The sequence below is a fragment of the Triturus cristatus genome, chromosome 9, assembly GCF_964204655.1.
Source record: "Triturus cristatus chromosome 9, aTriCri1.1, whole genome shotgun sequence".
NCBI classification, from domain to species: Eukaryota; Metazoa; Chordata; class Amphibia; order Caudata; family Salamandridae; genus Triturus; species Triturus cristatus.
Genome location: NC_140592.1, coordinates 750811287 through 750827943, shown reverse-complemented (window position 1 = coordinate 750827943; position 16657 = coordinate 750811287). Strand labels below are relative to the sequence as shown.

Below are 16657 nucleotides of genomic sequence, written 5' to 3'. Positions count from 1 at the left end.
ACAGGAGGCTTGGCTTGAGCTGCCATGGAGTAGGTCAGAACTTGCAGCACTCCTGTTGGCAGTAAGCCCACAGTAAATGATCCTGCATCTATAACCCGCAGGGTCCCTGGGTGAGGCGGTGTGTCCTCCTGGGGTGGCGGTGCACTGACTGTGGTGCACGAAGTCAGGTCTCTAGTCACTGGGGACTCATGACAGCAAGCCGGAGTCCGAGCCTTCCAGTTTCACAATGGCGGCCGCTGTGTTCTGCGAAGAAGGTGGTTCGCAGGAGAGCTGACGGATCGGTGGAAGGTGTGTGAGCGCAGAGACGGTCCGAGGGTGACTAGGATGGAGCACCCCCCGCCCCTGGCACCTAAAGAAAGAGAAGTGATCTGGGCGGGCCAGAAGCAGAGAGACATACTGCTTGATCCCTCAAAGATTTATAGAGAGGCGGGCCATTGGGATGCATCTTACAGTTGCTGTGGTGTTCTGGGCGCAGAAAGGAGTACTGATCCTGCCTCCCTCAGGATGGAGACGAGAAGTGCCTGAGGTGGAGCAGAGTGGCCACCCCAGGGCTGAAGGGGAGCACCAGGGCTGGGACCAAGGTGATGTTGTTTGGAAACAACCCCAATTTTTGGACCCCCTCATGGTGGCCGTCTTCACTGGGGTCACTCCCCATCCCAGCTAAAAAGGTCAAAAATTTGGGGATCCTGCTAGATGAGAAGCTCTCCATGGGAGCCCAGGTCAATGCGGTAGTTGCCAAAACAGGGTATGTTTTAAGAACAGTGAAAAAGGTATTAAATCTTCTACCGCTAGACTGTCGTAAAACAGTGGTTACGGCCCTGGTTTTATCAAGGAGGGACTATTGCAACAGTTTATATTTAAACATCCAACAAAAACTGTTGCACAAGCTCCAGATGCTCTAAAATGCCGCGGCCAGACTCCTTACAGGTACCCCAAAATTTGCCCCGATATCCAATGTGATAAAAAAACTGCATTGGCTCCCGGTTAGAAACCGGGTACAGTTTAAATCACTATGCATGGTGTTCAAAGCACTGCATGGAGAGGGACCTGATCACCTTAAAAGGCAATTCCAATGATATAAACCAATGCGCACGCTTCGATCGGCAGAAGCGAAATTGATCACCGTCCCGCCAACAAAAAAAGCTCACTGGGGTGGTCGAGGCTTCACCTTCTGTGCCATAAAGGCCTGGAATGAGCTCCCATTCCATCTGAGAAATGCCAAGAATTTGTTAAGTTTTAGAAAGGACTTGAAGACCTGGCTTTTTGATAAATAATTCCGCCTGCCCTGGCCTGTCTAAAGAGAAGTAACTAGTGTCAGGACACCTTCGGGTAATCGTGCCCTTTAGAAATCGCCTTAACATAACATAACATAACCAACATGCTTTGGGGGTGTGTGCTCACCCCTCCTCCCAGTCCAGAGAAGAAGGCCAGGATTGGCCTGGAATGTGTCCCATCTGGTGGGCAAGGGGTGAATAAAAGACTACTGAGCAGTGGTGCACTGTGCCATTGGGGATAGACTTGGGGCCTAGACACCCCCATGCCATCCAATAAGACTGTATAGTGCCTGGGGGAAAAGCATCTGTGCAGCTGCCTTTGTGGCTACGACCTGTGGGTTTTAACGACTGCAGAGGACAAGGACGACCATTGTGTAACCTGGTGGGGGGGCTCTCCACCTGCTGAGGAACTGGACTGGCGTACCGGTAACGTGAGCTGCTGGAGTCTTTCAGGAGTGCTACAGTGATATTAACGGAAGACTGCAGAAGGCGATGGGGAAAGCCCAGCCGGTAAGGTTAAATCGCAGGCTTTGATAATAGTGGGAGGTACAGATGATACGTTGGCAGTAGAAGGCACCGGTTATTCGCTGGAGACACATATGGTAACGATTTTGGTGGTGATTAAGGACACCAAGGTGGCGCTGGAGGCACAAATAGCTGCCATGGTCAACATAGTGGGGATCCTAAAGATTGACCAAAAGAAACTGGAGGTGAGAATGAAGGACACTGAAACACACCTACTGGAGGTCCGCCCAAAGGTGAGGAACCTGTCACCGAAATGCACCACCATGACCAGTGAACTCAAAACACTGACTGACTGCCTGGAAGACGCAGAACGGTCAAGGAGGCACAATGTGCGACTGGTCAGGGTTCTGGAGAAAACTGAAAGCCGCCAACACAGAACTCTTTGTGGAAGAGTGGCTGGCTGACACGGTGCTACAGGGGAAACCCTTGAGCTTCTTCTCGGTGGAAAGGGCACATAGGATACCGGGACTGGTGCATGCACTGGGGGTGGCCCCACTACCGATTATAGTCCGGCTGATTAATTTTAGGGACCGCACCAACATCTTGCAAATGGAACGCAAGCACAGCCCTTAGACCATTGAGGAAAGCGAAGTCAACATATATCCGGATTATACTAACTTGGTGCAGAAACAAAAGGGTTAATGCAGCTAAAAAAAGTGCTACGGCAGTTGAATATGAACTATGCCCTCTTATTCCATGCCAAGGCATGGATCATACATAAAGAGCCACAACGAATAATAAAAACTATTGTTAGAGGTGCTCCCCAGGTTCCAGAATGATGTAAATTGGACTAAAGTCCCTCCCAGAAAGAAGAACAGGAAAGAACAAACCGCCACCCCGACCAAGGAGCAAACGCGGGGTGCCTAGGTCAAGACAGTACAGGAAATTGAGCAACACCACAGAGCCCTTGACAGCAACAGATTATTTGTGGTTTGGTAATGCACACACCGTGAACAGGGGGTCAGTTAAAGAACCACAGCACCTTAAGATAGGGTAGGGTTAGTGTTAGGCACACGCAGTTTCCGGGTTCTCACCGCAGCATACTGGAGTAGGCCTGTCTGTCTGAACAGGGAAACGGGGGGGGAAACAGACAGGCCCAATGACAGGCCAACAAGATTTGTCGTTGCTGTCCTGGAATGTAAATGGGTTGGGAAACAGAATCAAAAGGGGGCTGATTTCCAAGGCACTCCTCCAGGAAATGCACATGATGGACAATCAACACAGCTGCCTACGTCGGGGTAAATATGGAGTGGTCAGCAGCGCGCAATAGGAGTCAGGCTCTATGGTATGGTGATTTTGCTAAAAAAAATCTCACTAGCATTCTATGTCAACCATACATGGACTGCTATGCAGTGGTGCAGGGGGAATGAGAAAGTTAATCATGATCCTGGCTAACGTATATGCTCCACTAGGGTTGCAAGCAGAGACGCTGCAAAATCTAGGCTGCCAGCTGACGAATATGCCCCCCAGCCCTTACAGTACTGGTAGGCGATTTAAATTTAGTGATAAACTCCCAGCTGGACAGAAAGTGCACCAGGCCGGAAGGGGAGACAACAGCCGGAAGCTAGAGGGGTTCATACAGGCACTTGGGCTGGGCTACATCTGCCGCTCTCTCTTAATGGGCAGGAGAGAGGATATTCCTTCCATTCCTATGCACACAAAATACTGTCTAGGCTAGATTACTTTCTAATACCGCTAGCTACTACGTACCGATTCACAGTGGCTAGATACCTGGCGCTGGGATCACTGACGACTCTCCCTTGGCCATTACCCTGACTTCCAATAGGCCGCTAGAGGACAGGGAATAGAGGATGGCAACCTGGTGGCTAGGGAATAAACAGAAGATGAAAAGCCTACATAGGGCCTCACAACAATACTTTAAAGATAATACTGGGTCGGTGATAAGTGCCCTCACACTCTGGGAGGCGTACAGGGCCGCAATTAGGAGAACAATCATAGCAGGAGAGCTGGGTGAGAAGAGAAGGCCTCTGTGCTTGTTAGATTTGGAGAGGGAGTTGTTGACATTAGAGCATGAGCATGAGTATGGTGCCTCACCGACGGCCCTGATGGGAAGAATACCATATTGTAGCTCGCAAGAAGGTGAAAACTAAATACTTGGCCAAGCAGAAACATATATAGGAGGCTGGAGCTAAAGCAGGGAAACTGCTGGCTTGGTTCGGGAGCATGAAGAGGGAGGAACTGCACATTAAGGAGCTTAAGATGGAGAATGGAGACTCGGCGACCGGGAGCAGTAACATACCTGAGGCATCTGCAGATTACATGACAGACTTCTAAAAGAACTGGCTGGTTGTACCCTGGGCGAAGGAGAGAGAGTTTGTATGGGACTGCCCGATAAGGAAACTGAGCCTGACTAGTGGGAGAGACTTGGAGGCTGACCTTGGAGTGGAGGAGGTGACGCTGGCAATTATACAAACACAGTCAAGATAGGCTCCGGGCCCCAATGGCCTTCCTATAGAGTTCCTCCACAAGGTAGTTGGGATGGTGGCTACCCCCTACATGGGATGTATAAAGAGGCATAACAACTTCGGAAACTGCCAGCAGATATTCGTACAGCAACCATTGTTCTCAACCCCAAGGAAGGGAAGCCTCGGACAAATGTGATTCTTATAAGCCTATATTTCTGCTCAATGCAGACGCGAAGGTCCTAGTGAAAATGTTAGCAAAAAGACTGCGCATGGTGGCGGCTGAACTGGTCCATCCGGACCAAACGCGATTTATTTAACATAGGTCCACCAGGCCGAATCTTCAGCGACTCCACAACTGCCTGGCTTCTGCATGGGCGGGAGCAGACCGGTGGGTTATCACATCCCTGGGTGCCAATAAGGCATTTGATTCCATTCCTGTCTGAAATATTGGCTAAGATGGGGTTTGGGCCCCAATACATCCAGTGGGTCAGACTACTCTATAGCGGGCAGCAAGCTAGAGTGAAGCTCAATGGTTGCCTCTCCTTGGAATTTCTAACTGAGAGAGGGATGAGACAGGGCTGCTCCCTATCCCTGATGCTTTCCCCACCGGCGGTGGAGACGCTGGCTGAATGGGTGTGCTAAGATGCACAAAAATGGGGATGGGCCAGGGAAAACGGACTGGGAGGAGAGAGTATCGTTTTACGTGGATGATACACTGTTCTATCTCAAAAACACAACCAATCCCTACCCAGTTTACAGGATATCTTCCGTATATATGGGAGGTACTCAGGCTTTAAGATCAACTTGGGTAAGTCTCTGCTGTTCCCGATGGCTGCTTGGGCACCAGACGGACAGCTGCCGCTGCAGCTTGGGGTGGAGCCCTGCAAGTTCAAATATCTGGGAATTTGGGTGACCAGGGGAGCCGAGGCTCATTACGAGGCATACCTGGGGTGGACGGCGAAGGCACTGGAGAATGAGGTTAAGACACTGGAACACACTACCGCTCTCCATCCTGGAAAGAGCAACAATGTTTAAAATGAACACATTGCCCAGGCTCCTCTATGTGTTGCAGAACTGCCCATGCCGTATTCCAGATTCCTTTTTCACTAGGCCGGATGCCCTGCTGCAGCAAACCAAATTTGAGGAGGGGGGTATAGCGCTGTCAAACATCTGGAAGTATTAAGAGGCCTCACAGATTAGTGTGGTGAATAACTGGGCTTATGCGGACTGGGCTAACCTGGTTTTCCGGCGGGGTAGTGGGGAACGGGCGGTAAAAGTTACTTGCATCCCTTGTATGGTGGGAAGATGGGTCCCACTACCTGTCCAACCTTGTTGACAGTGATGTGGATGTGGCGCAGACTCTACAAAGAAATGAAGTGGAATAAGTGGTCAACACCGAGAACCCCACTGTGGGAAGAGACCAGACAGGTGCCTGTTGGGAAACTGAAGGGCTTCCAGAGGTTGGATGACATTGGCCTTTTGACGCTGGCTGATATGTGAGACGTGAATGGGATTGCCCCATTTGAGCACCTGCAGAGGGAATATCAGATGTCCAAGACGCAGTGGCTTAAATATGGGCAGCGGATACATGAACTCCAGAGTAGTATTCCCAGAGAGGAGACACAAGAGGATTTCCCATTGGAAAGGAGGTTATTAGACAGAGACCTTAGGACAAAGGCCACCTCGCTAACGTATGGGACGCTGCTAAGAAAAACACATGGGGAGCTCGGACGACTGAGGGATCGCAGGGGACATGACTTGGGTGAGTTAGATGACGAAGACTGGCAGTTAGCACTGGGCTTCTGTGGGGAAGCGACAATTAAGGCACGTTACCGCTTAATTCAACTGAAGATCCTTCATGGGACGTAATACACGAGGACTCCATTGTTTAAAATGGAGAAGGTGGGAGAAGCAGGATGCCTCAGACAGGTTGTACGACGGTACAACACAGGCAATTACTTTGCATGACTTCGCCACGCATTTTTTAGCACGCATGTTTTTACCGCGAATATGCATTTAAAATGGATGCCAAATACCACGCATTGATTTTAGATTTAAAAACAATGTATTTGTGGGGGAGACCCCCTATCCCTCCAACTTACCTTAAATGTGTGGTATTGGCATGTGTTGTAAATGCATATTCGCGGGAAAATATGCGTGGTAAAGGCACAAAGAGGTAAAAATCTCGTTGTAAAGCCTGTTTCCCCTTAGACATTGTGGGAAGGAAGGTTCGCTAATGCATACTTTGTGGTACAGTCTGAAACTGAGAACCTTTTGTGAAGTGGTTGCAGGCTCGCTAGCAGGCAATTGGGACCCGCATAGAGCTACAATGCCAACTCGCTCTGCTTGGGATCGGAGGCCCCACAGACCAGACCTGAGGAGTTATGAGAAACTGCTGGTTAACATAGGTTGTATGGTAGCTAAGCGAGATATTGCACCAAAATGGTGGAGTGGGATGGTCCCCAGGGTGTGGGACTGGGAGACTGATATGGATAGTTGCATGCTGCTGGAGAGTGAAGTCTTTAAGGGCAGAGCTGCCCACACAAGTTTGATAAGATATGGGGTGGTTGGGGGAACAAGAATTGATGCTGGGGGGACGATGTGTGCCTGGGGCTGCGTAGGTGGGGACGGTAGAGTAGTTTAGGGCTGCTGAGCTATTGGGAGGTGGTGGGATCGCAAACACACCATTGGGTCTGGTGAAGCTGGAATCTGGGCACCCTGACTGAGGGCCTTCATCTGGCACTACTACAATGCTTGATCAATGGGGTTTGCTGCGGGGGATGGTGGGATTGAGCCGGGGACAGGAGAATCTGTGAAGCATGTGTTATTGTGTGGTACAGTTATAATCATTGTTTCTTAAAAACAATAACTTTTTTTTGTTTTTTAAATAATACAAGGATAGGGAGCTGAAACGGGACACCCATCTTAAGATTGGGGGTATACAACAACCAGGCTAACTCCTGGGCAAGTGTTGTAGATATTTGGACATATGAATAGTAGCTGGCGAGAGACAGATTCCAATAGGCCAACAGATTATCGACAAGCAGCTTGCGGGGTAACCAAGCTCAGGTAACTACTGAAGTTGTTGCTGCCATGAGTCCATGAACTCTCAACCAACACCTGGCTGAGGTAGACGATAGGGACTACATTGTTCTCAAATTTGACTGCAATGTCTCTATCCCGGGGTGAAGCAGAAAAACAGGTACATTCAGCTTGTCGAATTTTGATCCAATGAAATACAGCCGTTGAGTCGGGGTGAGCTGAGACTTCAATATATTGAGTTTGACCCTCAATTATTGAAAAATAGCCCACGTCGCCGCTTCTGCCTTAGGGGGAGTGGACAAAGCAAACACAAAGAGATGATGGACGGAGCGCTCAAACTTTTCAGACACTCACCCGAGTCACAGATCTGGGTTGAATCCATCATTGTTCTTTAGCTCACTTCACAGCCTCAGTTCAGACCCAGCTATATGCAAATCAGTCTTGACCCGTTGACTCATGAGAACTGCCAAGCCAATAGTCTTCCCTGAACCGGAAACAAGCATCCTGGGACCGGTTTCGTGGTAACACCCCTCATTTGCCAGGTTAACTTGAATCCAGTGGCAAAGTGAGCAAGTGACCCACGTCTGGGCATACCCTGACAACTTAGGGCGAACAAAGCAAGCACAAGGAGATGATGGACAGAGCGCTGAAACTTTTCAGACACTCACCCCCAGTCACAGATCTGGGTTGAATCCATCACCATTCTTTAGCTCACTTTGCCACCTCGGTTAAGACCCAGCTATATGTAAATCAGTCTTGACCCTGTGCTTCATGGGAACAATCCAGCCCGAAACTCCAAGCCAGGTCTTCTCTAAACCGGAAACAAGCATCTTGGGACCGATTTCGGGTTACCAGCCCTCATCAGCCAGGCTAGCTTGAATCCAATGGTAAAGCTGGTATCTGGCACAGTGCTTCAATGGTTCAAATCCTTTCTGGAACACAGAACACAATTGTTCATGTTGAATAAAAATCTTTCTCCCTCTTCACCCAACCTACTAGGAGTACAAGGCTCAACTCTATCCCCTACGCTATTCAACCTTTATGTCGAACCTCTAACCGAACTACTACAGCAGGCGAAGATCTCCTACCACATGTACGCAGACGATACTCAACTTTACATCAAGATCACTTCCACTGAAGAGATAAAGATGATGAATCAAGCCCTCAAAAAAAATGTCTACTGGCTAACTACCAACGCAACTCGCAAAAAAACGAATTTCTTTTAATCTCCCCCCTTAAAAACTCTGGAGATTAAGAAATGGACCAAGATGATCACTGCTCTAAACTGCACGCCGATTCTGGTGGACTACACCAAATCGCTGGGAATTACATTCAATAAGAACCTCAACATACAAACACACATCAACCTGTTGCCCAAAAACGCACACTTTCACCTCAGCTATCTCAGAAAAATAAAACCATTCATCGAGATCCCCGACCACAAAACTGCAGTTCAGGCTTTAGTCATCTCTAGGCTGGAGTACAGATGTACCACCCTCTCGTGCCTCCCAAAATCTCAACAGCCCCTTCAAAAGCCTGTCTCAACACAGCAGCAAGACTCCCAACAAGAGCCAGGAAATTTGACAACACCTGAAGGCACTCAACTGGCTACCCTACGAAGCTAGAATCCACCTAAAGATAACCTGCATCACTCAAGGTTCTACACCACAATACCCCCCAGTACCTATCCCAGAAACTTACTTTATCTGGAGGAAACAGACACTCTAGGAGCTCCGACAATCCACTCCTGAAACCCTCTCGCTTCAGCAAGAAAAAAAGCTTCTGACAGAGCATTCTCAGGAACAGCACCAAGAATTTGGAACTCGCTACCTCCGTGCCTCAGAAAAATGTCTTCAACACCTTTATTCAAAAGGGAAGCTAAATCATTCCTGATAAGCAAATTCCTCTCTTAATACCGCACATGCCTCACAGTATGGGACATTACCATCACACCAACTATTTCACTGACTTGTATGGCACTGAACCAGTCTACTACTTCAAACTTGTTTCTACACTTCACCTAATGACACCTTCGCCACTATGACTTACTCTTATTCGTACTTGTTCCCACTGCTGCAAACAAATCATCTCTATTATCGCCTCTGTTACCAGGCAAACCTTGTTAAAAATGTTTTGATACTATCTCTGCTATGTTTTGCAAAATGTTTTACTACCTACTCTGCTTTGTTTGTAAAGTGCTCTAATACCCTACTCTGTGTCTTGTTCACACTATAGAAAACTCTAAAAAAAAAATAAAAAAAAAGTGAGCAAGGGACCCACATCTGAGCATACCCTGCCAACTTAGGGCGAAAAAAGCAACCACAAGGAGATGAACGGAGCGCTGAAACTTTTCAGTCACTCACCCCCAGTCACAGATCTGAGTTGAATCCATCATCGTTCTTTAACTCACTTTGCCACCTAAGTTCAGGCTCAGCTATATGCAAATCAGTCTTGACCCTGTGCCTCATGGGACAAATCCGTCTTGACCCTGTGCCTAATGGGAACAGGCCAGCCAGAACTGCCAAGCCAGGTCTTCCCTGAACCGGAAACAAGCATCCTGGGACCGGTTTTGGGGTAACACCCCATATCAGCCAGGCTAGTTTGAATCCAGTGGCAAAGTGAGCAAGGGACCCACGTCTAGGCATACCCTACCAACTTAGGGCGAACAAAGCAAACACAAGGAGATAATAGACAGAGCGCTGAAACTTTTCAGACACTCACCTCCAGTCACAGATCTGGGTTGAATCCATCATTGATCTTTAGCTCACTTCGCCACCTCAGTTCAGACCCAGCTGTATGCAAATCAGTCTTGACCCTGTGCCTCATGGGAACAGTCCAGTCCTAACTGCCAAACTAGGTCTTCCCTGAACCAGCAACAGGCATCGATACAAAATAATTTTTTCAAACTAAAACATATACATGTCAAACAAATTAAATCAAATTAAAACACACACAACAACAATCATTTAAACATATAAAAAAAGGAAGAATACAAAGAAAAGACACTACACTGTCATCTAGAGCGTTAATTTGGACATTTGTATAGACAGCATTAAGCATGGGTCTAGATTCCCTGATATAATTTGTTTGACATGTATATGTTTTAGTTTGAAAAAATTATTTTGTATCGATGATATATGTACTCTGAGGAATTTTAATGTGATCGAACTCATATTCAGAGTTCACATTTTTGTATTTGAAACATTAATTAAAAAATACTGATATTTTTTATGAGACTGTGGTTGATTTATAAGTGCCCCAATCATCACTTTTCTGTGTAAACTCTCGGTTTATTGGTTGTGATGTGTGAATGACAGATGTATAATATTCGATTCATCCAAAGGGAAAACTTTTTTTAACCTATCAGTTACTGGGTGCTCCATCCCTTTGGTGTGAGAGCCCCTTCTCCTTGGTTTCAAAGTACTACTGAAGACGCCAACAGGACCACAAACATAGACCGCAACAACAGACAGATCACATAACGATGTATACTGTTGAGAAGACTTTTGAACCTATATATTCGAAATTGGAATCAAAGACCAGATATGAACCTGTTTTAAGCCCTGAGGAATCCCTGGTCCGAATGACCACATAGGGGCGAAACACGAGTTGACTGTGTGAAAGTCTCTTTATCTTACTATGCAATAAACTTCGGACAAATACACAGACAAATTCACAACCAGAACTCTGGAAGCATTTCTTTGTCGAGAATTAACTGAAAAATGTTGGAGGAGGTACGCCTTAGAAAAAGCCGCAGGACTCCATTGTGAAATCATAGGGACAGGGACTGCCAAAAAATGCAGCCCATACTTAATAAATTGGTAAAACGGACGAGTATGCATAATATCTGCATCTGCCGGATAGAATCTGGAAAAAAAGTGGCGTTATAGCTAGAGCTGTTGTCTATGGAACTAAGGAGCCAGGTGCGAGGCTTGGCATCGGCTCAACATCCAGTGATTTTGTGCAAATCACTTTAGCTTCCCATGCCTAAAGGCAGGGCTTTAAGTGGGTCAGGTACTGCCGGTGCTCAGCACCGACAGTTCTAAAAAGCAGGTGCTGAAACGGGTCCCTATCGGGCTCTGCATTTTTGCCCTCCGGGAGGAAAACCAAATCTTATCTCTGCAGCTGTACCACTCTTCACTGCATTTTCAATATTATACACAACAAAGCCATAGTTGTTGCTTTTTTATCGCATGCAACTAACAGCCATTGACAAAGTCAATATTTCTGGCTTGTTCTAGGTGTAATGTTACTTGTTGTAGTATATATCTAGATGCAATGACAGAAGCAGTAAAATACCAGTCAGGCGGCACACTATGCTAAACACAGATAGTTAGCTTAAGTGTTTTTACGCCACGCCCTTAATTACAATAGCCACGCCCCTTTGAGAACCCCCCCCCCCCATTTGTTTAATCCCAATTATAGCCCTGTGTTGAAAGGGGTTCTTGTGTAGAAATGATGGTTCTTGAATGAAGGTTAGGTTTGAAGACCTTTATTGGTTACATGCGTGATAGGTAGCACAACCCACAACCGCTCATCCTGGTGTTCCCGCTGCAACTGTCAAACTAGCAGAAGCACAAGAACTCCAGAATGAATGGCGTATCAAATAACAATAGCGCACAAGGGCAGGCGCGCGGAACTGACAAGTTGTCCTTAAAGAAATAAGGACAACTTGTGACTATAACATCACCCTCTTTTTTTTTTACAGAAAAGAAAAGGAGCATTATTAGCAAGCACTGAGAAAGTCAAATTTAACAAAGCGCACAGAGCAGACAAAGGCAATGAAGAGAGAACAGAAATGAGCATTGGAACCGAAGTTGCATATGATGAAAATAATAGTCTATGAAAATGAATGGAGAAAGGCAGGAAAGACAGCAGGAAAGATAAATACAAACACCTCATGCACCTTTCTCACAAAAGATAAGCACCCACTCCCTCACACAATTAAATAAAACAACAACCCAAGTACAAACATAGTGAGAGCTGGCCAGGCTAACAAGAGTAAAGTACAGGGTTGAAGCAATCAGTGGAAGAAGTGATATGATGAAAGTACAGGGAGCAGTAAAAGAGTGAAGGACAGGTGTAGACCGAAAAAGCTAAATGAATTAATGTACAGCAATAGTAAGAAAAATAGTAAAACCGCAAAACACTGAAGAGTAAATGACGAATCCACATGAGAATGGAACGGTCATTGTAAGTGACGATTCCACAGAAAGTGGAACGGTCAACCTACTGGTAAATTTTAGAATACATTCTAAGTGACGAATCCACGTAAAGTGGAACGGTCAAACAACTTGTACCACATGCGCAGATGTGGTGTAAAATACCTCTGAAGTGTGAACATGGCACACTAAACAAAACGTACATGTTAAGTACCTATGAAGTGTGAACATGGCACACTGAACAAAACAAAATGTACATGTGAAGTACCTATGAAGTGTGGACATGGCACACTGAAAAAACAAAATGGACATGTGAAGTTCCTATGAAGTGTGGACATAGCACACTGAACAAAGCAAAATGTACACGTGAAGTACCTATGAAGTGTGGACATGGCACACTGAACAAAGCAAATATAAAGTACCTATGAAGTGTGGACATGGCACACTGAACTTATTGTCTGTGAAAAATATAAAAACTGCAATATTTACGTAGGTGAGGCATTTGGCATATAATGCCAGACAGTATAATGTAACACCGTAGAACTACACCAATGGCTAGCTGGATATAAAGGTGTGACAATTAATCACACGGCAGCAGAAACAAACTGAGCATGCAAATCATGAAATTACTTATTACAAATATGAACGTAAAGATATTAAGGGAATACTTGTATTAAATATAACTGCTAAGAATATCAGTCGCATGGAGAATACCTAAAGAAGATTGCGGTAAGAAATAAAGTGATCAGATCCACATGTACAATTAGGCTCATTCAATAAAAGAATTATATGGAATACAAAGGAAAGAAGAAAAACTGTCCCCAAGAAAACAATAATTTAAAATAATTAAAGTGGTCACCGTAGTCTTGCTGGATAATTCACCCCATCTACTGAATAACAATGTCTCACGTTGTAGCTGAAGAATAAGGTTGCTAGGAGACATCCATAAAATGCGAAGATCGGTGAGTGCTGAAAACAGTTATATCTGCCTCAATTATTAAAGAAGAAGATGGAGGCACGCAGTTGATGTAGGGCAGAAGAAAACTTGGAGAAAGTAGTTCTCAGTAACTTTAATGCAATGCGTGGTTGGTAAAACGTGGTTGGCAGGAGACGCGGTGAAAGATGAACTTGAGGAGACAGCGTGGTTCCAGTGCAGAGTTGCGGAGAAAAGCCAAGATGGCAGCACGTACAGCACGCAGTGCCAGATGGCTCACGGGACGCTGAATCAGCTGGGCGTCCTTCAGCAGCAATAAGAAATGAGTCACAGACGTCACAGTGGAGCGAAGCAGGCAGCATGAGAAAGGTAACGCTGTGTGTGCTGAGAGGGTTCACGTGGTGTGAAACTCGTGGAATGTTTGAAAGTAAGCAAACCAACTGCCAAGGTGTAACGGCAGACAATTGATTCACCAAAATAAAGTGCCCACACCCACCACACAACGTGCAAACTCAGACTCCGGTGCTCCAAAACGTACATCTTCTCAGGAAAGGTGCCGCACCACACATGAGAAGTCATTGTGGCAGTCACTCCTGGGAGGAGGATAAGCTCACCTGTGGTGTGACTCCTGCTGGAACTAATCACAAGGTTGAGATCGAATGGGCTAGACTGGTTCACTGCCCGGCTGCCGATAATGCGGAAAGCGTAGCGTAATGTCTCTCGAATTACACGGACAACAAGGACATCAGTGCCTGAACTCTGTCAAAGAACAGTGGCAGGCAAACGGGAGGGCAGTTTTAAGAAAACTTGCATACTTGAGTTGGAGCGATAAATGAAGTGGTGTAACAATGCGAAATCGATAGTCATACGAAAAGTTCTTGAATGGTTTTCTTAGTTACAATCCTTAAGGTTGCTAGAAGTACGTAGCTTGAAGTACATTGCTTGAAATTGTTTGCTTTGAGCGTTGGAGTCGGTCGGTGGGTTGTGATGATAAGTGAGATACCAGGATTTTTAAATGCGCAGCTCAAAGTTAAGAAAGGCTTTACCTTGGTAAGTTGTTTAGTTTCCAAATTTTCCGTGGTAAAATAGATGGGAAGGGAAGGTTCTTTCATCAGAATCGTCGCCAAATGTTGAAAGAGGGTTCTTGTGTAGAAATGATGGTTCTTGAATGAAGGTTAGGTTTGAAGACCTTTATTGGTTACATGCGTGATAGGTAGCACAACCCACAACCGCCCATCCTGGTGTTCCCGCTGCAACTGTCAAACTAGCAGAAGCACAAGAACTCCAGAATGAATGGCGTATCAATTAACAATAGAGCACGAGGGCAGGCGCGCGGAACTGACAAGTTGTCCTTAAAGAAATAAGGACAACTTGTGACTATAACACCCTGCCTAAAGGAAAAACAAATTTGACTGTGTGTAATGTAACAGGTGCCAATGTAAAGCGCTCCAATCCCCTATGAGTTACACTACACAAAACTGAAAAAACATACCCTCGTCCTATTAGAGACTAGCAAATGCTAGTCTCTAAAAGGACAAAGGTATTTTTTTTTATCGTAGTGGAACTCGACCTTAAGGTAGTTGGGACGCAATTAATATACAGGCCAGAAAGGCCAAAAAGTGGAATATACACGAGTCATTTATTAACTATCAGAAAAAAAGATAAAACTACAATTCAGCTGATGTGTATTAGGAACACGGCAATGGAATGCTTACATTTTGGACGTCCTAATACACAGTTGCTTAGCTTTTCGTAAAATAAAACTTAACTGAGCTTAGCCTCAAAAGCATGCTCCCGAGACAGGACCCAAAGTCCTCGTAACCACCATTAAACAAGGAAGACTCGTGCAGAATTAAATATTTTAAAAGCGATGCAATGCCAGAACGAAAAATAACCATTATCCCCGCAGTTATGAGATGCCCGCGAAGCAATGCCAGAACGAAAAATAACCATTATCCCCGCAGTTATGAGATGCCCGCCTTTTCGAATTGAAATCCGATCCCACTATTTCGCTGATAATGCTTTTATTCAATCACAGCATTTCGGAAACAGGGACTGAATGCTAGAACTTCGAGTTGTTACTGGCGGAAAAATGCATTTAAACAAGGGCAAAGAACAATTATTCTCTTCTTCATATACCTTCGATTTCCCGACCGAATCCTCCCGTGCTTCCAAACCTACAAGCACAGGCAGGTGACTTTCCTTCCGGTGTTCAGGCGGCGGAAGCTGTCCATAGCTCGAGACCCAGTTACGTTCGGTGCGCATGCGCACTATGATATGCGTACGCATTTAAATATGTCTCACAAAACCTGTACTTTCTCAGCTCACACGTGTGTGCGGCAGTCAGCAGCGAGAAGGTTGGAACTATCTTCCCCATTAATTAACATCAGCATTTCGCGTTAGTGTGTTTTGATGCTGGAAAGCATGCTTTGATGTTGGGTCTGCATCTGAGAGGCGGCCAGCCTATCAGATCTGTTTGTTTGAGCCTCTTTCAGTGTGAAATATACATAGACCTTAATTTCGCAAAAACTAGTGAATTAATTTAAACCAAATTTTTAAAAAAGTATGCTTTTTAGACCAAGATCTAGCTTTCAGTCGGGTCAGGTCAAGCAAGCTTTATTTGGTTAATTAAAAAACAACCATAAAAGCATCCTAGAAATTAGGCACATCTTCATATCTCAAAATGTACAATAAAATACATAAAAACAAGAGAATAAAAATTCCAACAGCAGACCACGATAAACCATATCCATAAAATACTATATGTAGGATATCCAAAGCAAGCTATAGCTCTAGTGACTTCGCTATTCATCACGGGATATAAAGATAAAGTGCATTAAATTTAAAACTTCATAAGTATATCTAAAGAAGCATATTACATGAAGTACTATGTACAAAATATGTAATTTAGTAACATCACGTAACATCACGTACAACCCCGAACATCATTTACGTGAAGTGCTATGTGCAGGTTATCCAATTCAAAGCAAGGCCATAGCTCTAATAACTTCACTATTCTCCAGAAAATATAAGGATAACGTCCATTAAGTTTAAGATTTCATGAGTGTATCTGAAAAGGGCAAAATACATAAAGTGCCATATGCAGAATATATAAATTAAAAACTAATTGCACAGACAAGGATGTCATTTATCAGTATATGTCCCATTTTCTTCGTAAACAAGGGCCTCGAGTTGAGAATTGTTGTGTCTTATTTTGATTGCCTTCTAATGTTTGCTAGGCCACAAATATATGAAAAAGCAATTTTATATGTGAACAGTTTCTCCTTTAAAAAC

General features: G+C 45.3%; 1 protein-coding gene across 1 annotated transcript in view; it reads right to left on the bottom strand.

Annotated features, from left to right (window-relative positions):
- MAJIN (membrane anchored junction protein) overlaps positions 1 to 15616 on the bottom strand; it is a 381011-nt gene extending 365395 nt beyond the window's left edge. Inside the window, exon 1 of the mRNA XM_085627772.1 lies at positions 15503 to 15616. The gene's annotated coding sequence lies outside the window, so the exon portion shown is untranslated. The remainder of the gene's footprint in view (positions 1 to 15502) is intronic.
- Positions 15617 to 16657: the final 1041 nt, after the last annotated feature.